We start from the raw sequence: 22786 nt of genomic DNA on the forward strand, positions 1-22786 counted from the left end.
ACAGGAGAGTTGTTCATGGAAGGTGGCACAGGAGACCTGTCTAGGGAAAAACAAATGACAGAAGTGTGTGAGGTCTTCCATTGTCTGTGAGGTCTTCCATGTGTGCGAGGTCTTCCATGTGTGCGAGGTCTTCCATGTGTGCGAGGTCTTCCATTGTCTGTGAGGTCTTCCATGTGTGTGAGGTCTTCCATGTGTGTGAGGTCCTCCATGTGTGTGAGGTCCTCCATGTGTGTGAGGTCTTCCATTGTGTGTGAAGTCTTCCATTGTGTGTGAGGTCTTCCATTGTGTGTGAGGTCTTCCATTGTGTGTGAGGTCTTCCATTGTGTGTGAGGTCTTCCGTGTGTGCGAGGTCTTCCGTGTGTGCGAGGTCTTCCATGTGTGCGAGGTCTTCCATGTGTGCGAGGTCTTCCATTGTCTGTGAGGTCTTCCATGTGTGTGAGGTCTTCCATTGTCTGTGAGGTCTTCCATGTGTGCGAGGTCTTCCATGTGTGCGAGGTCTTCCATGTGTGCGAGGTCTTCCATGTGTGCGAGGTCTTCCATTGTCTGTGAGGTCTTCCATTGTCTGTGAGGTCTTCCATGTGTGTGAGGTCTTCCATGTGTGCGAGGTCTTCCATTATCTGTGAGGTCTTCCATGTGTGTATGGTCTTCCATTGTGTGTGAGGTCTTCCATTGTGTGTGAGGTCTTCCATCTGTCTGAGGTCCTCCATGTTTTCCTACATGACCTTTACCCCCTTCTATACACGTCAATACCCTCTGCACGTCTTCCTTCCCTTGTTCTGGTCTTATACTATCTTGTTATCCTAGTTGCCCCTTTCCTGCCCGATGCTGGATCTTTCCTCCTATTATTATACAACCAGGTGCTGGAATACACATGTGAATTTATTTAGGTTTGACATTTCCACCAGGTGCTGTTTCTAAATCCAGTTCCTCTTCTTGCTGCAGGAATATCACCTGGGAGGGAGGCTGCTTAAAAAGACATTGCCCCAAAATATCTGTGCTGCGTGACCAATGAAATGTTTAGCCCCTTAAGATAAGGTTGACTATAGAGCAGGTGCAGACTGCAGAAAGACACCTTACTGGTTCATATATATATAATTACCTATAAATTAGAATGGGGCCCCTTTCTGGAGCTCGGAAACACCACCACATCCGTGACAGGAGGACTTGGCGCTCTTTTGCTCCCCCCCATCAACTTTCTGAGTTAATTTGCCCCCATCTTTGTTTGTAGGAGAGGGGTTCCTAGTGCAGGTTCCCACCACTTGTCTGGGGCCCCTCTCTTCTGGGGCCCCATAGCAGTTGCATGGCCTACCTCTATGGTACATGGCACTATGTAAGAACTAGTCAGCCCCTAATAAATTGCCCTATGATTTCATTGGGGGGGGGGGGTCACCCTACAAAGACCCCTCATTATTGGCTACAGAGAAGAAACACATCAGGCACCACTCTCATTCGTAGACCAGGACTCCTAATAATAGGTGCCACAGTAGGTTCCTCTGGTGTGGGGTCCCCCTTGATCGAACTCTGGGAGACCCATAATTAAAAAAAGGGTGGTTCAAACGAAACAAGGATCTTAAGGGTTTTACCCCGAATTATCGCGGTTTGGTAAACACGTTTATCGGCCACGCAGAAACTACTGCAGCTCGGCCGCAGCGTATAGGGGCACCTTAAAGGGTTAATAACGACTGCTGCCATCTGAAGAGCAAAGAGTTCCCTGTTAAAGCTAGTGTCACCGATCTATGGTTATTACGAGTGGGGGTGCTTTTTTAGCTGTTTAATGAAGGGTTAACAGATGAGCACTGCTTCCTTTTTAATATGGGTTGTAAAAAAATGTATAAATTAAAGGGCCATGAGCATGAAATAAAGTGTCAACCGTAAGCAGAGACGGTTAAGAAATGGTTAACTACCCCATAAATCAAATGTGCAAGAATAATCCTGGGACTCTGAGAGAAGGGATAATGTGACTTCTGTGAAATGCAGTAAAGGGTTAATGACTCGGTTCATATAATAAAGGGTTAAGCTCTCGCTTGGCGTTCTCCTGTGCACCGTGTTACACAACAATTTCTGCGACTCGATCTGCTGAAAACAATTTATTTTGGTTGCTAAGTGCAATGGAACGGAGATCAGCGGGGAAGAAACAACGGAGAAGACAAAAGTATCGGCAGGAAATCAATAGAAAAAGCTGAAAAGTTCATTTTAATCATTGCCGTTTTGATAAAATTGTATCATGGAATAGAGGGAGGGGGCCCATGGAAGAACATCAACCTCGCTTCTGGCCTAACCACCCCCTCAGACCATCGTGATTGAGACATTTTGCTGGTACCTTCCGGCAAAGGACAATGATGGGGGTCATGACCTCTCCCTTTAATCTCAGATGTGCAATTATAACCCGGGTGGGAGATAAGGGGGTCCTGGCGGAGGCGGGTTCTGTATACCACTAGAGGATACGCACCGCTTCTTGCTGTATAATGTATTGCTGTATGGCGATTACTGTACACAATACATGGTAATCCGCCACCCTCCATGCTGGCACTTCCGACAGTCTGGCACTTGTTCACAACTCTGCCTGATAAGCGGCCAAATGTGCAGTGTTAGTAATTGGGAGTTTTTGGATACCCATTTGCTCATTGCTTTATTTACTGCCTCTTTGTAGCAGTTTATAGCTGCATTTATGGTGTTTTTCTCCCCATTGTCAAGTAAGAACCTTAACAGTAAATGCCACACATACATTTTTTTTTTACATAAATTAACAACAGGATCCACCACACCCTGGCATCACCAGGCATGTCCGATCTTACCTGGGTGACTTTTTGGAAAGTAATGTCTACCATAGATGCACTGTATGGCAGTATTATATGTGCTCACTGTATAACACTACTATGTGGGCACTGTATGGCAGTATTATATGTACTCACTGTATAACACTACTATGTAGACACTGTATGGCAGTATTATATGTGCTCACTGTATAACACTACTATGTGGGCACTGTATGGCAGTATTATATGTGCTCACTGTATAACACTACTATGTGGGCACTGTATGGCAGTATTATATGTGCTCACTGTATAACACTACTATGTGGGCACTGTATGGCAGTATTATATGTGCTCACTGTATAACACTACTATGTGGGCACTGTATGGCAGTATTATATGTGCTCACTGTATAACACTACTATGTGGGCACTGTATGGCAGTATTATATGTGCTCACTGTATAACACTACTATGTGGGCACTGTATGGCAGTATTATATGTGCTCACTATATAACACTACTATGTGGGCACTGTATGGCAGTATTATATGTGCTCACTGTATAATACTACTATGTGGGCTCTGTATGGCAGTATTATATGTGCTCACTGTATAACACTAGTATGTAGACACTGTATGGCAGCATTATATGGGTTCACTGTATAACACTACTATGTGGGCACTGTATGGCAGCATTATATGTGCTCACTCTATAACACTACTATGTGGGCACTGTATGGCAGTATTATATGTGCTCACTGTATAACACTACTATGTAGACACTGTATGGCAGTATTATATGTGCTCACTGTATAACACTACTATGTGGGCACTGTATGGCAGTATTATATGTGCTCACTGTATAACACTACTATGTGGGCACTGTATGGCAGTATTATATGTGCTCACTGTATAACACTACTATGTGGGCACTGTATGGCAGTATTATATGTGCTCACTGTATAACACTACTATGTAGACACTGTATGGCAGTATTATATGTGCTCACTGTATAACACTACTATGTGGGCACTGTATGGCAGTATTATATGTGCTCACCGTATAACACTACTATGTGGGCACTGTATGGCAGTATTATATGTGCTCACTGTATAACACTACTATGTAGACACTGTATGGCAGTATTATATGTGCTCACCGTATAACACTACTATGTAGACACTGTATGGCAGTATTATATGTGCTCACTGTATAACACTACTATGTGGGCACTGTATGGCAGTATTATATGTGCCCACTGTATAACACTACTATGTAGACACTGTATGGCAGTATTATATGTGCTCACTGTATAACAATACTATGTGGGCACTGTATGGCAGTATTATATGTGCCCACTGTATAACACTACTATGTGGGCACTGTATGGCAGTATTATATGTGCTCACTGTATAACACTACTATGTGGGCACTGCATGGCAGTATTATATGTGCTCACTGTATAACACTACTATGTAGACACTGTATGGCAGTATTATATGTGCTCACTGTATAACACTACTATGTGGGCACTGTATGGCAGTATTATATGTGCTCACTGTATAACACTACTATGTAGACACTGTATGGCAGTATTATATGTGCTCACTGTATAACACTACTATGTAGACACTGTATGGCAGTATTATATGTGCTCACCGTATAACACTACTATGTAGACACTGTATGGCAGTATTATATGTGCTCACTGTATAACACTACTATGTAGACACTGTATGGCAGTATTATATGTGCTCACTGTATAACACTACTATGTAGACACTGTATGGCAGTATTATATGTGCTCACTGTATAACACTACTATGTAGACACTGTATGGCAGTATTATATGTGCTCACTGTATAACACTACTATGTGGGCACTGTATGGCAGTATTATATGTGCTCACTGTATAACACTACTATGTAGACACTGTATGGCAGTATTATATGTGCTCACCGTATAACACTACTATGTAGACACTGTATGGCAGTATTATATGTGCTCACTGTATAACACTACTATGTGGGCACTGTATGGCAGTATTATATGTGCTCACTGTATAACACTACTATGTGGGCACTGTATGGCAGTATTATATGTGCTCACTGTATAACACTACTATGTAGACACTGTATGGCAGTATTATATGTGCTCACTGTATAACACTACTATGTGGGCACTGTATGGCAGTATTATATGTGCTCACTGTATAACACTACTATGTAGACACTGTATGGCAGTATTATATGTGCTCACTGTATAACACTACTATGTGGGCACTGTATGGCAGTATTATATGTGCTCACTATATAACACTACTATGTAGACACTGTATGGCAGTATTATATGTGCTCACTGTATAACACTACTATGTAGACACTGTATGGCAGTATTATATGTGCTCACTGTATAACACTACTATGTAGACACTGTATGGCAGTATTATATGTGTTCACTGTATTTCATTAGTATGTTGGTACAATATGACACTATGTAGACACTGTATGGCAGTATTATGTGTTTACTGTATAACATTAGTATGTTGGTACAGTATGACACTATGTTGGCGCTATATGACAGCATTAATCCTCCTTCACACATTGTTTTTGCCTAACATTTTGAACTGCATGAAAAAGGGCCAGCATTATTTAAATGCAACATTATGGCATTTGTAAATTCATTTTTGGTGGTGTTTTTCATTTTGCATCATTTTGTAAATTTATACGTGCGTTTTTTAAGTTCTATAGAGAAACCTATGAGAAAAACACCAGAAAATTCCCCATACCCAAAGCAGGCTGCATTATAAAAAAAAACAAAACATCACCGAACCCTCAAAAAAAGGCACCAAAACGCGGTAAATATAGATGTTTCAATATTTCCCTATAGACTGTAAAGTAACATCTGGCCGCAGTGTTTTGACCTAAAGAAAATGTAGAGTAAAAAATGGCATTGAAAACGCCATGAAAAACACAGCAAAACGCTGTATGGGAATCCAGCCGTACGCAAGCACTGTATGTCAGTATTATGTTGGTACCTATATGGTATTATTATTTAGCGTAGTATGACAGTATTTTTTATACGTACCATGGCACTATAATCGGATAGGATGGTGGTATAACTTCGAATCGGGCACTTACTACGTTTTCCTAGTAGCCGCCACAGATTATTTGATAGTGTTGTGGTTGAGAACCGTCATACTAAGTCCTCAGAGAAACATTTTGGATGAAAAAATTATTTAATTCATTGTATGTGGTTGTGATTAATGAGGACTAGGGGCTAAATATTCAGTATCGGTATTAGGGAGGTAGATCCATAACATCAGGGCGATCAATCGATATGATCAATGTTTATATTAGAGTCTACTGTAGCAATTATCATTGTGTTTCATTATACAATCTGCTACATCTGGATATATCTTCTCTACATCCCTTCCCATAATAGCCTATAATTGTAAATCCGCAGCCATTAATGTTTCATTCAAGCTGTGGCTATGCTCAGAGCCTCCACGTAAACTGAATAGTGGAAATGAAACCCCTACACCCAGATTTGTCCCTGCAGAGCTCCCTAGAACATTTTGCATTGCAAATCTACATGCAGTGCTAAAAACGGGGCAATTTTTTTGTTTGTACAGTTCTTGTGTCTTCTACTCCATTCACATCCAGAGCTGCATGCAGAATTCTGCTGGTTTCCTCTTAGGCTAAAGGATCTAATATTTCACTACTGCCCTCTAGGGGTTCAGTGTTGGTACAAAACATCTTGCACTATGGAAGATATACATTTATATGTTAGTTTCTCATCATCATCTTCTTCTGTATGCACCAGTTTTTATAACTGTACCCCTTAATATTTGCACCACAGACAAATGAAAATTAAATGACACTTCCCACGATGCAATACACTAGAGTTTATTGTATCTGTGGTGACAGATTCCAATCCGCAGGTAGCGGAATTCTGAATGCAGCTTTGGATGTGACTAGAGTATAAGCCACAATATAACTTTGATATGAAAATCAAAGTATTTAAAGCAATATATGAAGCTATAAACTGGAAAATGTGACTTATATGCTTTAAATCTCTTTGTAGCTAATGTCCCATTAACTGAAATGAAGAACATATGGGTTCGGTGGAGCATGGGGGCTTATGAATACACCCCAGAGCTTATATGTGTCAAGCAGCAAGTGTTAGGAAGCCCATGATAATGTATTTTGCATATCAGATGTAAGGCTGCAGATGAAGGGGTTCTAAAAATTGGTATCTCCTTATTTTTGACAGCCTGGCATTGGAATGTTGGGCACAAAGGTCACACTTTATTTCCTGCATTGTGTGGGAGGGCATATGATGGGCGCCGATGATAACTTTACTAAACTCAAAATTTCTGTAGCATAAATTATGCCACTAACTAAAGCTTTCCGAAAGACATAATTATAGAGGAGGCCACTGGTAGAGGCGGCCGGGCTACCCTGGTAATGGCTAATTATACACATGTTGGCAGAATTCTTTAGTGCCACTCAGTACAGAGACAGAATCCCATTATCTAAAGAGAAAACATTGCTGAAACTTGTCCTAGAAACGTCTTGTGTCTAAGTAATAGGCAGAATCTACTGAAGTCCGTGTATCAGCTGTGAAGAAAAGTGTAACCTTGTGTCTTGTCAATGTGGCTAGAAAGTAGCAGGGAATATATGAAACATTGTAATATATCTTATTAGGGTGAAGTGACATCTTCCTCTCCTCCCAGCAGCCTGTAGTTCTATGTAAATGTTCACAAACCTCTTCAATCAGCAAGAAAAACCACCTAGTGTAAAACAGTAAACAGGGAAGAGGGAGAGGAGGGGGATGCAGCTGCAGCTTTTCCCTGCGTTTCTGTGACACTGCATGCTGTGAGAGGGGAGGGGGAACAGATCTGTCATCTGAATGCTATATACAGCACTATGGGATGTTTGGTAAACTGGGAAAATATAACACCAAGAAGAGCGTTTCCATTTAGAATGAAAGTAAGGAAAAGAAATACAGAGCCAGGATGGAAAACCCCAAAAATATAAGATAAACACACAAGTTCTGGCTGTACTACTAGTATCAATATACATGATCAGCCATAACATTAGAACCACCTCCCTCATATTGTGTAGTCGCCCTCGTGCCCCTGTACAGCTCAGACCCTCCGAGGCATGGACGATACAAGACGTCTGACGGTTCCTGTGGTCTCCGGCACAAGTCGTCAGCAGCAGATCCTGTAAATCCTGTAAGGTGTGAGGCGCGGCCTCCCGGGATCGGACTTGTTTTTCCGGCACATCCCACAGGTGATCGATCGGCTTGAGATCTGGGGAATTTAGAGACGACATATTGAAGTCTTTGTCGTGTTCCTCATCATTCCATGTCAGGACACAAGGTTTCCCAGCAGAACATTGTCCAGATCATCACACTGCCCCCGCCGGCTTGTCTTCCCATAATGCATCCTGGTGTCATCTCTTCCCCATGTAAACGACACACACGCACCCGGCCGTCCACGTGACGTAACACGTGATTCATCAGACCAGGCGCCTCCTTCCATTACTCCAGTTCTGATGATCATATGTCCATTGTAGGCGCTATCGGCAGTGAACAGGGGTCAGGATGAGCGCTACACGGCCCCATATACAGCGAGCTGCGATGTTCTGCGTGTCCTGCATCTTTCTATCATAGTCAGTGGTAACTTTTTCAGCAATTTGTGCTACAGTAGATCTTCTGTGGGCCCGGACCAGATTGACTAGCCTTCCCCCCCCCCCGCACATCAATGAGACTTGGATGCCCCTGATTCTGCCACCGGTTGCTCTACCTTGGAGCACTTTCAGTGGGTACTAACCACTGCATACCGGGAACACCCCACAAGACCGGGAACACCCCACAAGACCGGGAACACCCCACAAGACCGGGAACACCCCACAAGACCGGGAACACCCCACAAGACCGGGAACAACCTACAAGACCGGGAACACCCCACAAGACCGGGAACACCCCACAAGACCGGGAACACCCCACAAGACCGGGAACACCCCACAAGGCCGGGAACACCCCACAAGACCGGGAACACCCCACAAGACCGGGAACACCCCACAAGACCGGGAACAACCCACAAGACCGGGAACAACCTACAAGACCGGGAACACCCCACAAGACCGGGAACAACCCACAAGACCGGGAACAACCTACAAGACCGGGAACACCCCACAAGACCGGGAACACTCCAAGACCGGGAACAACCCTCAAGATCGGGAACACCCCACAAGACCAGGAACACTCCACAAGACCAAGAACACTCCACAAGACCGGGAACAACTCACAAGACCGGGAACACCAAAAAAAACGTCCGTTTTGGAGATGTTCTGACCCATTCGTCTACACATCACAATTTGTCCCTCGCCACAGTCGCTCAGATCTTTACACTTCTCCATTTTTCCTGTTTCCAACAAGAACTTCAAGAACTGACCGATCACCTGATCCTAATATACCCCCCCCCCCCCTTGTCAGGCACCATTATAACCAGCTCATCAATGTTCTTCACTTCCCCCGTCACTGGTTATAATGTTATGGCTGATCGGATTATATCAACAGTTGCCTAATGGGGGATTGGGATTTCCTCTTGTAAAGATATTTACACTTTGAAGGGATTTTCTGACTAACAGGATGCGCTGACACAGGGGCCATTGTGGTCCTTCCAGGAACTAGGGCCCAAGTGCAACTGCCTGCTCTGCCCCCTACCTGTACCTGTGATAACAGCAGAAAAAGACATAATGGACTGAATCTATTACGACGTGTGGTCTTCTCCTAGGACTTCCTATAGTCGGTGACGTTGGGTTGGACTTTACATGCGTCGTCTTATAGGATTCAATGATCCCTGAACTACTGACTACCCCCCCCCCACCCCGTCCGTGTTTCTTCTGCCGCAGCAAATGAAAGAAAATCAGAGTCCTCTTCCTGAGCCGCTGCCGCCGCTGCGATTTTTTCAATGTTTCAACACTTACAGGACAATAAAAGTGGCTCCAGGCGAAGGATAAACCTGATATGTGAACGTTTACAAGTAGAGAAGCCGAAATCAATTCCAGACTCGTCGTCGTCTTCTGCACAATCTCTCCATGAAAAGAGCTTGAAGAAAGGCCTTACAAGTGGTTCATACAAATTACAGGAATTATACCCCCCCCCCCCCCGTTACAGGTCTATGTCGGAGAATCATCATCGCCGGACTCCCCTGTATATATTCCCAACACCAAAATCCCCCGATAGAGACAAAAATGCATCAACAGCACAAAAAACGCAACATAATTGTATAATAAAAAATGTTCTACAATCTAATATACTCTGTTTTTCAATTACTTTATAATTTCAAGATCTCTGCTTACCGTCAGTGAATGGTATAAACTGATCGTGGCCAATTGACACAGGTTTATGGCTTGTTACAGTGTATCACAGTAAGAAATCTAAACACAAATTGCATGATTGCTGTCAGTGAATCAGAACAAAATAGTTTTTATCCAGAGGCTTAAAACATGTGCAGATCGAATACTTTTCACAGCTGATAATTTGTTACAATTGTACACAGTGTAGACAGTCTCTTCTGTGAGGTAAACACATCAGCAGCACCAACCTTTCTTCTGTCCTGTTTGTTACAATGTATCAGTGCAGGTAAAATGTATCAGTCTGGAGTCCAGTTCATAGAGTATTGTCCAGACTGGATACAATTGTAACAATCCTTCTGTATTCTGTACAGGTTTTGAGACTTTAGTTAGAGATAAGAATGTTCTTATTCACTGACAGCAAGCAGAATTTTTTTTAAATAGTAACTAAATGTCTATTAGAAAGTGATAGAGATTGCTTTCCCTAACACTGGAGAAACCCTTGAAGTTAATTTTAAGTAGAGTTTTGCCTCATTAAGGATTTTTGGGCTCTATAGTGGGATTTTGATAATAAACAAGAATGTTCCCATTCACTGACAGCAAGTAGATATTATCAAAATGGTTAGAAGTTGAAAATGAATTAGGACTGTGTCAGCTTGGCATGATCCAGACAGGTTCTAAACTACTAAAATGTAAGCAATAAAGGTATCAAGCAGCTGACAGCAAGCAGAGATCTTGAAAACTATATTAGGAAGTTGCATAATTTTTCATTCTTACCTAACAGCGCTCTACTTTTACATGAGTATGATTTCGTGAGGTCGTATAACAATAGTGAACACATGACGTAACTAGCGCAGTCGGGGTAGTGACGGTGAAGTATGACAAATGGTCCTCCAGGGTTGGGCTACGCCCTAAGTGACGGTCAGCTCCACCCAGCAATGCTGCTATGGGTCACAGGGAGGCCCCTCCTACCACAGCCTGACCCACCTTCGCGAAACTTCGATTGGATGTGCCCCTCGTGGGGCTGCATTGGCATCGAGCACATCCTAAAGTGATCACAATTACTGTTGGCGCAGCCGCGTATGACGGACCGCCAGCCCTCCAACTCCAATGGTAAACGGTGCGCAGCATACACAAAAATAGTAAATTATGTACATAGCATAGAAACACGAGACGCTGAAAGCCGTATGCACAGATTTAAAGAATAAAGACATCATTTTTCACGGAATTTTTCGCGAACATGCAAGTTATCTACCTAACAAACAACTTAAAAAAATTGGGCTATCCCCTCGAAACCGGGCCCTGCAATGAACCTGCCTGTAAACAAATGTAAAGCAGCTGTGTACAGTATTAATACAGATTTAAGGGGATACGGGAATATCCACAGAAGACGCCTCCTCTGTACAGAGACTAATCCCGAGACAGAAACGGCAGCGCTTACATCTGTCAGGATGGCAGATCCTTCTCTTATCTCCGGGCTCAGCTCAGAATCCTCCTGAAGCCTGACCCTAGAATCAAAAATAACCAAGAAACAAAGTAAAAGTGGAATATTCACAAGGAACAAAGGAAACTCGTCTTCTAGTATTCAGATCAGGGAGGAATAGCAAACAATGCGAAGGTACGGAGGAAGCAAATGTTATTATACCACAGTACAAAGACAATGAAAACAGCAAACACACAATAATAATAGCAGTTATATTGTTACACATAGGGGGCAGTATTATAGTAGTTATATTCTTGCATATAGGAGCAGTATTATAGTAGTTATATTCTTGTATATAGGAGCAGTATTATAGTAGTTATATTCTTGTATATAGGGAGCAGTATTATAGTAGTTATATTCTTGTATATAGGGGACAGTATTATAGTAGTTATATTCTTGTATATATAGGGGGCAGTATTATAGTAGTTATATTCTTGCATATAGGGGCAGTATTATAGTAGTTATATTCTTGTATATATAGGGGGCAGTATTATAGTAGATATATTCTTGTATATAGGGGCAGTATTATAGTAGTTATATTCTTGTATATAGGAGCAGTATTATAGTAGTTATATTCTTGTATATAGAAGCAGTATTATAGTAGTTATATTCTTGTATATAGGGGCAGTATTATAGTAGTTATATTCTTGTATATAGGGGGCAGTATTATAGTAGTTATATTCTTGTATATAGGGGGCAGTATTGTAGTAGTTATATTCTTGTATATAGGGGCAGTATTATAGTAATTATATTCTTGTATATAGGGGCAGTATTATAGTAGTTATATTCTTGTATATAGGGGGAGTATTATAGTAGTTATATTGTTGTATATAGGGGGTAGTATTATAGTAATTATATTCTTGTATATAGTGGCAGTATTATAGTAGTTATATTCTTAGATATAGGGGGCAGTATTATAGTAGGTATATTCTTGTATATAGGGGCAGTATTATAGTAGTTATATTCTTGTATATAGGGGGCGGTATTGTAGTAGTTATATTCTTGTATATAGGGGGCAGTATTATAGTAGTTATATTCTTGTATATAGGGGGCAGTATTATAGTAGTTATATTCTTGTATATAGGAGCAGTATTATAGTAGTTATATTCTTGTATATAGGGGCAGTATTATAGAAGTTATATTCTTGTATATAGGGGGCGGTATTGTAGTAGTTATATTCTTGTATATAGGGGGCAGTATTATAGTAGTTATATTCTTGTATATAGGGGGCAGTATTATAGTAGTTATATTCTTGTATATAGGAGCAGTATTATAGTAGTTATATTCTTGTATATAGGGGCAGTATTATAGTAGTTATATTCTTGTATATAGGGGGCAGTATTCTAGTAGTTATTTTCTTGTATATAGGGGCAGTATTATAGTAGTTATATTCTTGTATATAGGGGGCAGTATTGTAGTAGTTATATTCTTGTATATAGGGGCAGTATTATAGTAGTTATATTCTTGTATATAGGCGTCAGTATTATAGTAGTTATATTCCTGTATATAGGAGCAGTATTATAGTAGTTATATTCTTGTATATAGGAGCAGTATTATAGTAGGTATATTCTTGTATATAGGGGGCAGTATTATAGTTGTTATATCTTGTATATAGGGGGCAGTATTATAGTAGTTATATTCTTGTATATAGGGGGCAGTATTATAGTAGTTATATTCTTGTATATAGGGGGCAGTATTATAGTAGTTATATTCTTGTATATAGAGGGCAGTATTATAGTAGCTATATTCTTGTATATGGGGGCAGTATTATAGTAGTTATATTCTTGTATATAGGAGGCAGTATTATAGTAGTTATATTCTTGTATATAGGGGGCAGTATTATAGTAGTTATATTCTTGTATATGGGGGCAGTATTATAGTAGTTATATTCTTGTATATAGGGAGCAGTATTATAGTAGTTATATTCTTGTATACAGGAGGCAGTATAATAGTAGTTATATTCTTGTATATAGGGGGTAGTATTATAGTAGTTATATTCTTGTATATAGGGGGCAGTATTAGGGCACGGCCAGACGTGGCGGAATTCCTCCGCAACTGTCCGCATCAATGCCGCACAGAATCTGCGTTGCAGATTCTGCTGCGGATCTGCACAAAATGTGCAGAAAATTGATGCGGACTAGCTGCTGCGGACTGCGGGAAAAGTGCTTCCCTTCTCCCTATCAGTGCAGGATAGAGAGAAGGGACAGCACTTTCCCTAGGGAAAGTAAAAGAATTTCATACTTACCGGCCGTTGTCTTGGTGACGCGTCCCTCTTTCGGCATCCAGCCCGACCTCCCTGGATGACGCACCAGTCCATGTGACCGCTGCAGCCTGTGCTTGGCCTGTGATTGGCTGCAGCCGTCACTTAGACTGAAACGTCATCCTGGGAGGCTGGACTGGAGACAGAAGCAGGGAGTTCTCGGTAAGTATGAACTTATATGTTTTTTACAGATACATGTATATTGAGATCGGTAGTCACTGTCCCGGGTGCAGAAACAGTTACTGCCGATCGCTTAACTCTTTCAGCACCCTGGACAGTGACTATTTACAGACGTCTCCTAGCAACGCTCCCGTCATTACGGGAGCCCCATTGACTTCCTCAGTCTGGCTGTAGACCTAGAAATACATAGGTCCAGCCAGAATGAAGAAATGTCATGGTAGTAAAAACAATACGCTCCGCAGCACACATAAGATCTGCGGACTTCATTGCGGAATTTTGACTCTCCATTGAAGTCAATGGAGAAATTCCGCCATGAGTCCGCCACTGCTCCGCAACAGACAGAGCATGCTGCGGACACCAAATTCCGCTCCGCAGCCTATGCTCCGCAGCGGAATTTTACGCCTCGTCTAAACGAACACTGCTAAATTAAAGTGTAAGTCAATGGACAAACGGCACCGCTGCGGATTAACGCTGCGGAGTGTCCGCAGCGGAATTTAAGTGAAATTCCGCCACGTGTGAACCCGCCCTTATAGTAGTTATATTCCTGTATATAGGGAGCAGTATTATAGTAGTTATATTATTGTATATAGGGGCAGTATTATAGTAGTTATATTCTTGTATATAGGAGCAGTATTATAGTAGTTATATTCTTGTATATAGGAGCAGTATTATAGTAGTTATAGTCTTGTATATAGGGGCAGTATTATAGTAGTTATATTCTTGTATATAGGGGCAGTATTATAGTAGTTGTATTCTTGTATATAGGGGCAGTTTATAGTAGTTATATTCTTGTATATAGGAGCAGTATTATAGTAGTTATATTCTTGTATATAGGAGCAGTATTATAGTAGTTATAGTCTTGTATATAGGGGCAGTATTATAGTAGTTATATTCTTGTATATAGAAGCAGTATTATAGTAGTTATATTCTTGTATATAGGGGCAGTATTATAGTAGTTATATTCTTGTATATAGGAGCAGTATTATTGTAGTTATATTCTTGTATATAGGGGCAGTATTATAGTAGTTATATTCTTGTATATAGGGGCAGTATTATAGTAGTTATATTCTTGTATATAGGAGCAGTATTATAGTAGTTATATTCTTGTATATAGGAGCAGTATTATAGTAGTTATATTCTTGTATATAGGGGCAGTATTATAGTAGTTATATTCTTGTATATAGGGGCAGTATTATAGTAGTTATATTCTTGTATATAGGAGCAGTATTATTGTAGTTATATTCTCGTATATAGGAGCAGTATTATAGTAGTTATATTCTTGTATATAGGAGGCAGTATTATAGTAGTTATATTCTTGTATATAAGAGCAGGATTATAGTAGTTATATTCTTGTATATAGGGGCAGTATTATAGTAGTTATATTCTTGTATATAGGGAGCAGTATTATAGTAGTTATATTCTTGTATATAGGAGCAGTATTATAGTAGTTATATTCTTGTATATAGGGGCAGTATTATAGTAGTTATATTCTTGTATATAGAGGGCAGTATTATAGTAGTTATATTCTTGTATATAGGGGGCAGTATTATAGTAGTTATATTCTTGTATATAGGAGGCAGTATTATAGTAGTTATATTCTTGTATATAGGAGGCAGTATTATAGTAGTTATATTCTTGTATATAGGAGCAGTATTATAGTAGTTATATTCTTGTATATAGGGGCAGTATTATAGTAGTTATATTCTTGTATATAGAGGGCAGTATTAGAGTAGTTATATTCTTGTATATAGGGGGCAGTATTATAGTAGTTATATTCTTGTATATAGGAGGCAGTATTATAGTAGTTATATTCTTGTATATAGGAGGCAGTATTATAGTAGTTATATTCTTGTATATAGGAGCAGTATTATAGTAGTTATATTCTTGTATGTAGGGGGCAGTATTATTGTAGTTTATATATATTTTTTTTATCGTTTTGAATCCTGTTATTATATATTGGGTGCAATTACTGAATAGCCAAAGTTTTCGCTTCCCCACCAATAAAGAAAAAAATATCTCAATATTCAGGCTTCTTTCTGTCCATCACACATTAAATACCATTACCCTGGGTCTATTATAATAGAATATGCTGCAGATTGCTAATGAATGGCTTCTTGCAGAAATCAAACATGAGAATATTTTTTTGGGGCAGTTAAACCTCAGGGATAATGGTAATTCCTTACATGGAGAAATAATGGGCATGAGTAAATATAGGCGGAGTTCCCCCTCCAGGTACAGTGATAACTCATTCACTATATCTCCTCTGTTTGCTGGCGGACATCGCTGCTCTTCTCCCTGTGATGAATATTTGAGCAGTCATTGAAGAGTGAAGTGGAGTCTCATGGTAGAATTGTATTTGCATAGGAGATGGATGCAATATTTCGGCACGTTCCTCTGCTGTCCTCTCAATCCCTCTCCGAAACCTCCGGGAGATCATTTTCAGTCTAATTTGTTTTTAGATGTGTTGGAGAAATTGCTTTGTTTGCAACAAACATCCATGACTGGTACCGGCACTGGGCTCCCAATGTACAAGATTGCGGTGTATTATGGGTCTTCATGTCTGATATAAATAAATCTTAAAGGGATTGTTCTATCTGGACAAATCCCTACTAAGAATAAAGCTGACCTAGCAATCACCTGTTCATATCCGACTTTTCTAATCCCCAGCAATCACAGATCCACAGGACCGCTCATTTTCCCTGCAGCGGCCACTGCTGGCCAAATCTAGTATTACACAGAGTCCCTTCAACTACTGGGTGACCATGTAATGTATGAGTCCACAAAGGTGGGAGACATTCTTTGCAGCGACTCTCTTCTCTGGATCATACAGGGGGGGGGGGGGGGTGACCGTTCCCTATCTATTACGCCCATCTACCCTAATTGGAGCATTCGGTAAATGGTTACCCAGATAGAACTACCCCTTTAATAACTATTTAATGAAAAGTTGTAGGACTTTTTAATAAACTTTATGTTTCATTTTGTCAAGACTTTTTAAATCTCTGCCTGCTGTCAGTGAATGGAAACATTTTTCTCAACACCCAGAGAATAAAAACTGTACAGACCTAATAATTCTCAGAGCTGATGGTTTGTTACAATTGTATCCAGTTAAGACAGTCCGCTATGAGGTTAAAACATCAGCAGCACAATTATCTCTCCTGTCTTGAGAGTTTGCTACAATGTATCAGTGCAGGTAAAATCAGTTTTGAAGTCAGCTGTAAATTATTAGGTTTGACTTTCTTATGTATCAAACCCAGAAGTTTGGAGGACCGTCTTGTGGGGGCATCTGTACCCACCAGTATAGGGCAACTTCTTAAAGGCCTAATTTGAACAGACCTCTCTGGAGGCTGATCCCTTAGGCCTCATTCACACGACAGGGTTTCCCGGCCGGGTGCCGGCCGTTCATAAATCGGCCGGCACCCGGCTGCATTAGGAATAATAGACCCCTAATGGGGCTATTCACACGACCGATTTTTTGACGGCCGTCAAAAAATAGGACCTGCTCTATTTTCGGCCAGGCACCCGGCCGCCCGGCTCCAATAGAAGTCTATGGGGCCGGGTAATACACGGCCATCACTGGAATGTGTCCCGAGTGATGGCCGGGTTTTCCGTCGCTTGCGCTCTATCTCCTCCTCCTCACAGCGCAGAGTGCATGTGAGGAGGAGGAGTTGATGCCATTCGGACGAATGGCATCGCTGTACACTGTGTGGCAGGGCCGGGGTGTACAGCAGGTGGAAAGGAGCGCTGCGCTGGCTCCCTTCTTCTGCTTGTTAAAAGCGCCCTGGCCCGGCGACACCTTCGATGGCGCCGCTAGCAGCAGCTGCTGCTGCGGCTGCTACTACTGCAGCGATGCCACTATAGCAGAGCGGGGAGGTATCTCCCCGCTCTGCTATGTGCTAGCCCCACTTTAGCTCCCTGAAGGAGCGGAATCCCCGTGTTTTCAGGGATTCCGCTCCTGGACTGAGCGCTTGATGTCTCTGTCCATATCTGGGCAGTGACATCAGGGGAAACTCCTGAAGCGGAATCCCCGAACACATGGGGATTCCCCTTCAGGAGTTGCTGCTGATGTCACTGTCCAGATCTGCCCAGCCCGGAACGAATGCAAAACTTTATGCAAATCGGCCGGGCAAAATGACCGATTTTACCGGCCGATACTCGGGCTCGGGCGGGACCCGGTCGTGTGAATCCCGCCTTAGGAGTCTGGGTGGGGGAGGGGCCCTACTGAATATTTAGGGTGCACCAGTTTTATTAAGGCGGCATCGGCCCTTTATTGCTTTATGACTTTGTGTACAAATTATTTGACGTACATTGCAAACTAATTATAAATTACAATATTAATTCACAGATTTTTCTTGAAAGACGGATGACAAAGTCTAGTTAAGTCCTTAGGAGTTTCGCTGCGCGCACAGCGTCCCCTTATGATACGAATTGTCGCGGGTTTTATTAGCACGTAGCTTCTTATAGGTTCATGGTTTTCTAATTGGTATCTAGAGTCCAGCTGTGGCTGAAGATTAATTGGAGCTGAGACGGGGGACGTCTGTCTTCTCTAGAGGGGGATCTGAGGGGGCGCTATGATTCCTCCCGCACTGCTGAGAACGTGTAAATGAGCTTTGTGATTGAGGATGGTTTGGTCTACATGTCAAGACAGAAATCATTCCCACGAGAGTAGAATAAAGAAGTGGATCACTGACACTTTGGCGAAGTTTATATTGTACATTATTAAACTCTATCCTCTGTTCGAATCCAAATTAAAGGGAATCTCCACATTTTGTTATGATGTCGTTTTTTTGGTCCAACGTTCTGTACTGATTAGTTTCATAATATATTTGTTTAGTAGTCAGAGCGCCATTTTTGTGATACAGAGCTCCAAATCCCCTGCATAGTCATAGAATTACATGATAACATTCTGTCTACCTGCAGATACCACCAGAGGGAGCTCAGGAGCGTACTGCATACTCTGTTATTATTGAGTTGAATTTGTATGCAGTAAGCTCCCCCTAGTGGCGGAATCTGGCAGACATGATTTTTATCATTTAACTCCATGTCTATGAAGAAGTTTTGGAGCTCTGTGTCAGGAAAATTTAGCTCCACACACTATAAAGAAATAAGCACAAATTTGTTTTATTTAAAAAAACTAAATGATTGAACATTGAAGTCCAAATGCTTATAATCCTATATTTAAAAATTTATAATATGCTTTGTATTTCATTTCCTCACTATTTTCAAGATCTTTGCTTGTTGGCAGTGAATGGGAACACAATTGGTAACCTGTGAACCATGCCCCTTTAATGGTTATTAATGGTACATCCTCAGAGTGGGTCACAGTTCCAAGTGCGGTTCCACAGGGGGCAGTATTGGGCCCTCTTCTTTTTAATCTGTTTATTAATGACCTTGTAGAGGGTATACAGAGTATAATGTCAGTATTTACAGCTGATACTAATAAACACAGAGGAGGATAATGTAATACTACAGAGGGATTTTGGGAAGCTGGAGTTTTGGGCAGAGAAATGGCAAATTAAGTTTAATGTGGATAAATGGAAGGTCATGCCCTGGGCCAAATTCTACAATCCTGCATTAAATGGTAAATCACTGGGGGAAACTTCTCCTGAAAAAGATCTGGGGATGTTGGTGGACAGGACTTTTACCTTTAGCAACCAGTGCCAGGCAGCTGCTGCCAAGGCACATAAAATGATGGGATGCATCAAAAGAGGCAAAGATTCCCATGACAAGAACATAGTTATTCCTCTATACAAATCACTAGTCAGACCACACATGGAGCATTGGGTACAATTTCGGGCACCTGTGTATAAGGAGGACACGGCGGAACTAGAACGGGTACAAAGAAGGGCGACCAAGGTAATTAGGGGAATAGGCGGATTGCAGGACCAAGAAAGGCTATCACACTTGGGGCTGTTCAGTTTAGAAAATAGACGAGTTAGGGGCGATGTAATTACAATGTACAAATATATAACTGGACAGAACAGAGATCTTTCTAATGATCTTTTTACACCCCGGCCTGAAACCGTGACATGGGGCATCCTCTGCATCTAGAGGAAAGAAGGTTTCACCATCATCACAGACAGGATTCTTTACTGTAAGAGCAGTCACACTATGGAACTCACTGCCACGTGTGGTGATGGTTGATTCATTGGACAAGTTCAGGAAGGGCCTTGATGTCTTTCTTAATAAATATAATATTACAGGTTATGAGTCCGAGATTCTGGAGATGGGACGTGGATCCCGGCATTTATTCGGATTGTCATATTTGGAGTCGGGGAGGAAGTTTTCCCCTAATGGGGTAATTGCCATCAACCTCATGGGGGTTTTTACCTTCCTCCGGATCAACAGGGTAGGATTATAGGTTGGATTTGATGGACCGGTGTCTTTTTTCAACCTTATCAATTATGTAACAGTGAAAAGGGCTTTTTACACCGGCCGACAATTGGCCGGTGCAGCGAGCGCCGATCAACGAGACATCGTTGAGCGGCGATCATCTGTTCCTGCCACACGGAGCTACGGATGGGCACGAGCGGTCGTTACTCCGATCGCTCGTCCCCATACATTATTATCATGTCGGCAGCGCGTCTCCACACCAAGATGCGCTGCCGACCATGATAATGTTTAACTTTTTTTAAATGATACGATCAGCGGATGATCGAGTGTTTGATCGTTCATCTGCTGATCGCTGATCTGTTTACACAGGGAAATTATCGGCAATGAGCATTGTATGAACGCTCGTCTGCACGATAATCGTCCTGCGTAAAAGGGCCTTTACTGTTACAATTGCATGGCTCATTACAAGAGAGCGAGCTCCGATACACTGTAACGAGTCATACACTGCCCCTGTTATCTTCATATGCCATAATATTCTATAACGGGGTAAAAGTGCAGCCCATGGTGTCCAATCAGATTTACCCATTAGCAGCTCAGGATGTCGGATGAAAGCAGGTAATGCTAAAGTCAACCACACTATGATAAATAAGTGCCCCCCATTGTGCTGTATCCGGGACATTCACTCTCCTTAGCAGCGCAGCGTATCCTCCGGGTGATCCGTGATTGATTACTGGAACATAGATAAAGTCAGTGTGAGATTGTTCTACTCCTGGAACTAGTTCATCCGCACCCTGAAGAGACGGCAGGTTATGAAAGTTCCTGATCAGCAGCCAGAAATACCTAACAGAATGCGGTCAGAGGAAACGGCAAAAACCGTAAGGCCCTGTTCACACGCAGTTTTTTGACACGTTTTTTGACGCGGAAAACGCGTCGGAAAACGCGCCAAAAACGACCCAAAATGACTCCCATTGATTTCAATGGCCCTGTTCACACAGAGTTTTTTGACGCGGAAAACGCGTCGGAAAACTCGCCAAAAACGACCCAAAATGACTCCCATTGATTTCAATGGGAGACGGAGGCGTTTTTTTACCGCGAGTAAAAAAAACGCCTTGCGGCAAAAAGAAGGGACATGACCCTTCTTGATGCGGTTTCCGCGTCCAAAACCGCATTGAAAGCAATGGGGACACGTCAAAAAACACCTCGAACTAGTGAGGTGTTTTATCTGACGAGTATATTGCCGAGTGTTTTGCAGGAGTCGTCTCCTGCTGCTAGTCCAGCCCAGCAAGGGGCTGTCATTTCCTGTCTGCTCGTGGAGCCTGAAAAACATCGTGGACAGAACTCAGGGATACAGAAAACCGAAGTCCTGCATCCAAATCGAATACAAGTAAGTGCAATTGCTCCTATGTTCCATACATGCTATACATGTATGGAGCTGTGCATTTTTTTTTTTAGATTTTTTTTTTTAGATTTTTTTTTTTTTTTTTTTAGATTTTTTTTTTTTTTTTTTTAGATTTTTTTTTTTCTATTTTTTTTTTTTAAATTTTGTTATGCAGTTGTTCATGTATGTCATCTCTTTTTTATTTTTTTTTAACATTTCAGGAACAGAAATGACGACAGCAGAGGTGTACCACCGAATGGACATTGATGTTGGGAAATTGATTCAAGAAGTAAGTATACTTTTTTTTTTTTAATGTGGGCCTGTTCACATCAGCGTGGTTTCTGCTGAGGGGTTCCGTCGGTGCTTTCAGTCAGGGGAACCCCTCAACGGAAAGGCAAGTGTGAAGTAAGTTCCGTTTGCATCACCATTCATTTCAATGGTGACAGATCCGTTGACAGAAGGATGTCAGGCTGGGTTCACACGACCATGTTACGTCCATAATGTACGGAACGTATTTCAGCCGGAAGACCCGGACCGAAGACAGTGCAGGGAGCCGGGCTCCTAGCATCATAGTGATGTACGACGCTAGGAGTCCCTGCCTCGCTGCAGGACAACTGTCCCGTACTGTAATCATGATTACAGTACGGGACAGTAGTTCCACGCAGAGGCAGGGACTCCTAGCGTCGTACATCACTATGATGCTAGGAGCCCGGCTCCCTGCACTGTCTTCGGTCCGGGTCTTCCGGCCGAAATACGTTCCGTACATTATGGACGTAACATGGTTGTGTGAACCCAGCCTCATGCGTGTGAAAACCTCGGCAAAAACAGCCTGGAAAACCGCCTCAAAAACCACGTCAAAAACCACGTCAAAAACCATCTATCATCTATCTATCTATCTCATATCTATCTATCTATCTATCTATCTATCTATCTCTCTCATATCTATCTATCTATCTATCTATCTATCTATCTATCTATCTATCTATCTATCTATCTATCTATCTATCTATCTATCTCATATCTCTCTATCTC

This window comes from Rhinoderma darwinii, chromosome 10 (genome assembly GCF_050947455.1).
Source record: "Rhinoderma darwinii isolate aRhiDar2 chromosome 10, aRhiDar2.hap1, whole genome shotgun sequence".
Classification (NCBI taxonomy): domain Eukaryota; kingdom Metazoa; phylum Chordata; class Amphibia; order Anura; family Rhinodermatidae; genus Rhinoderma; species Rhinoderma darwinii.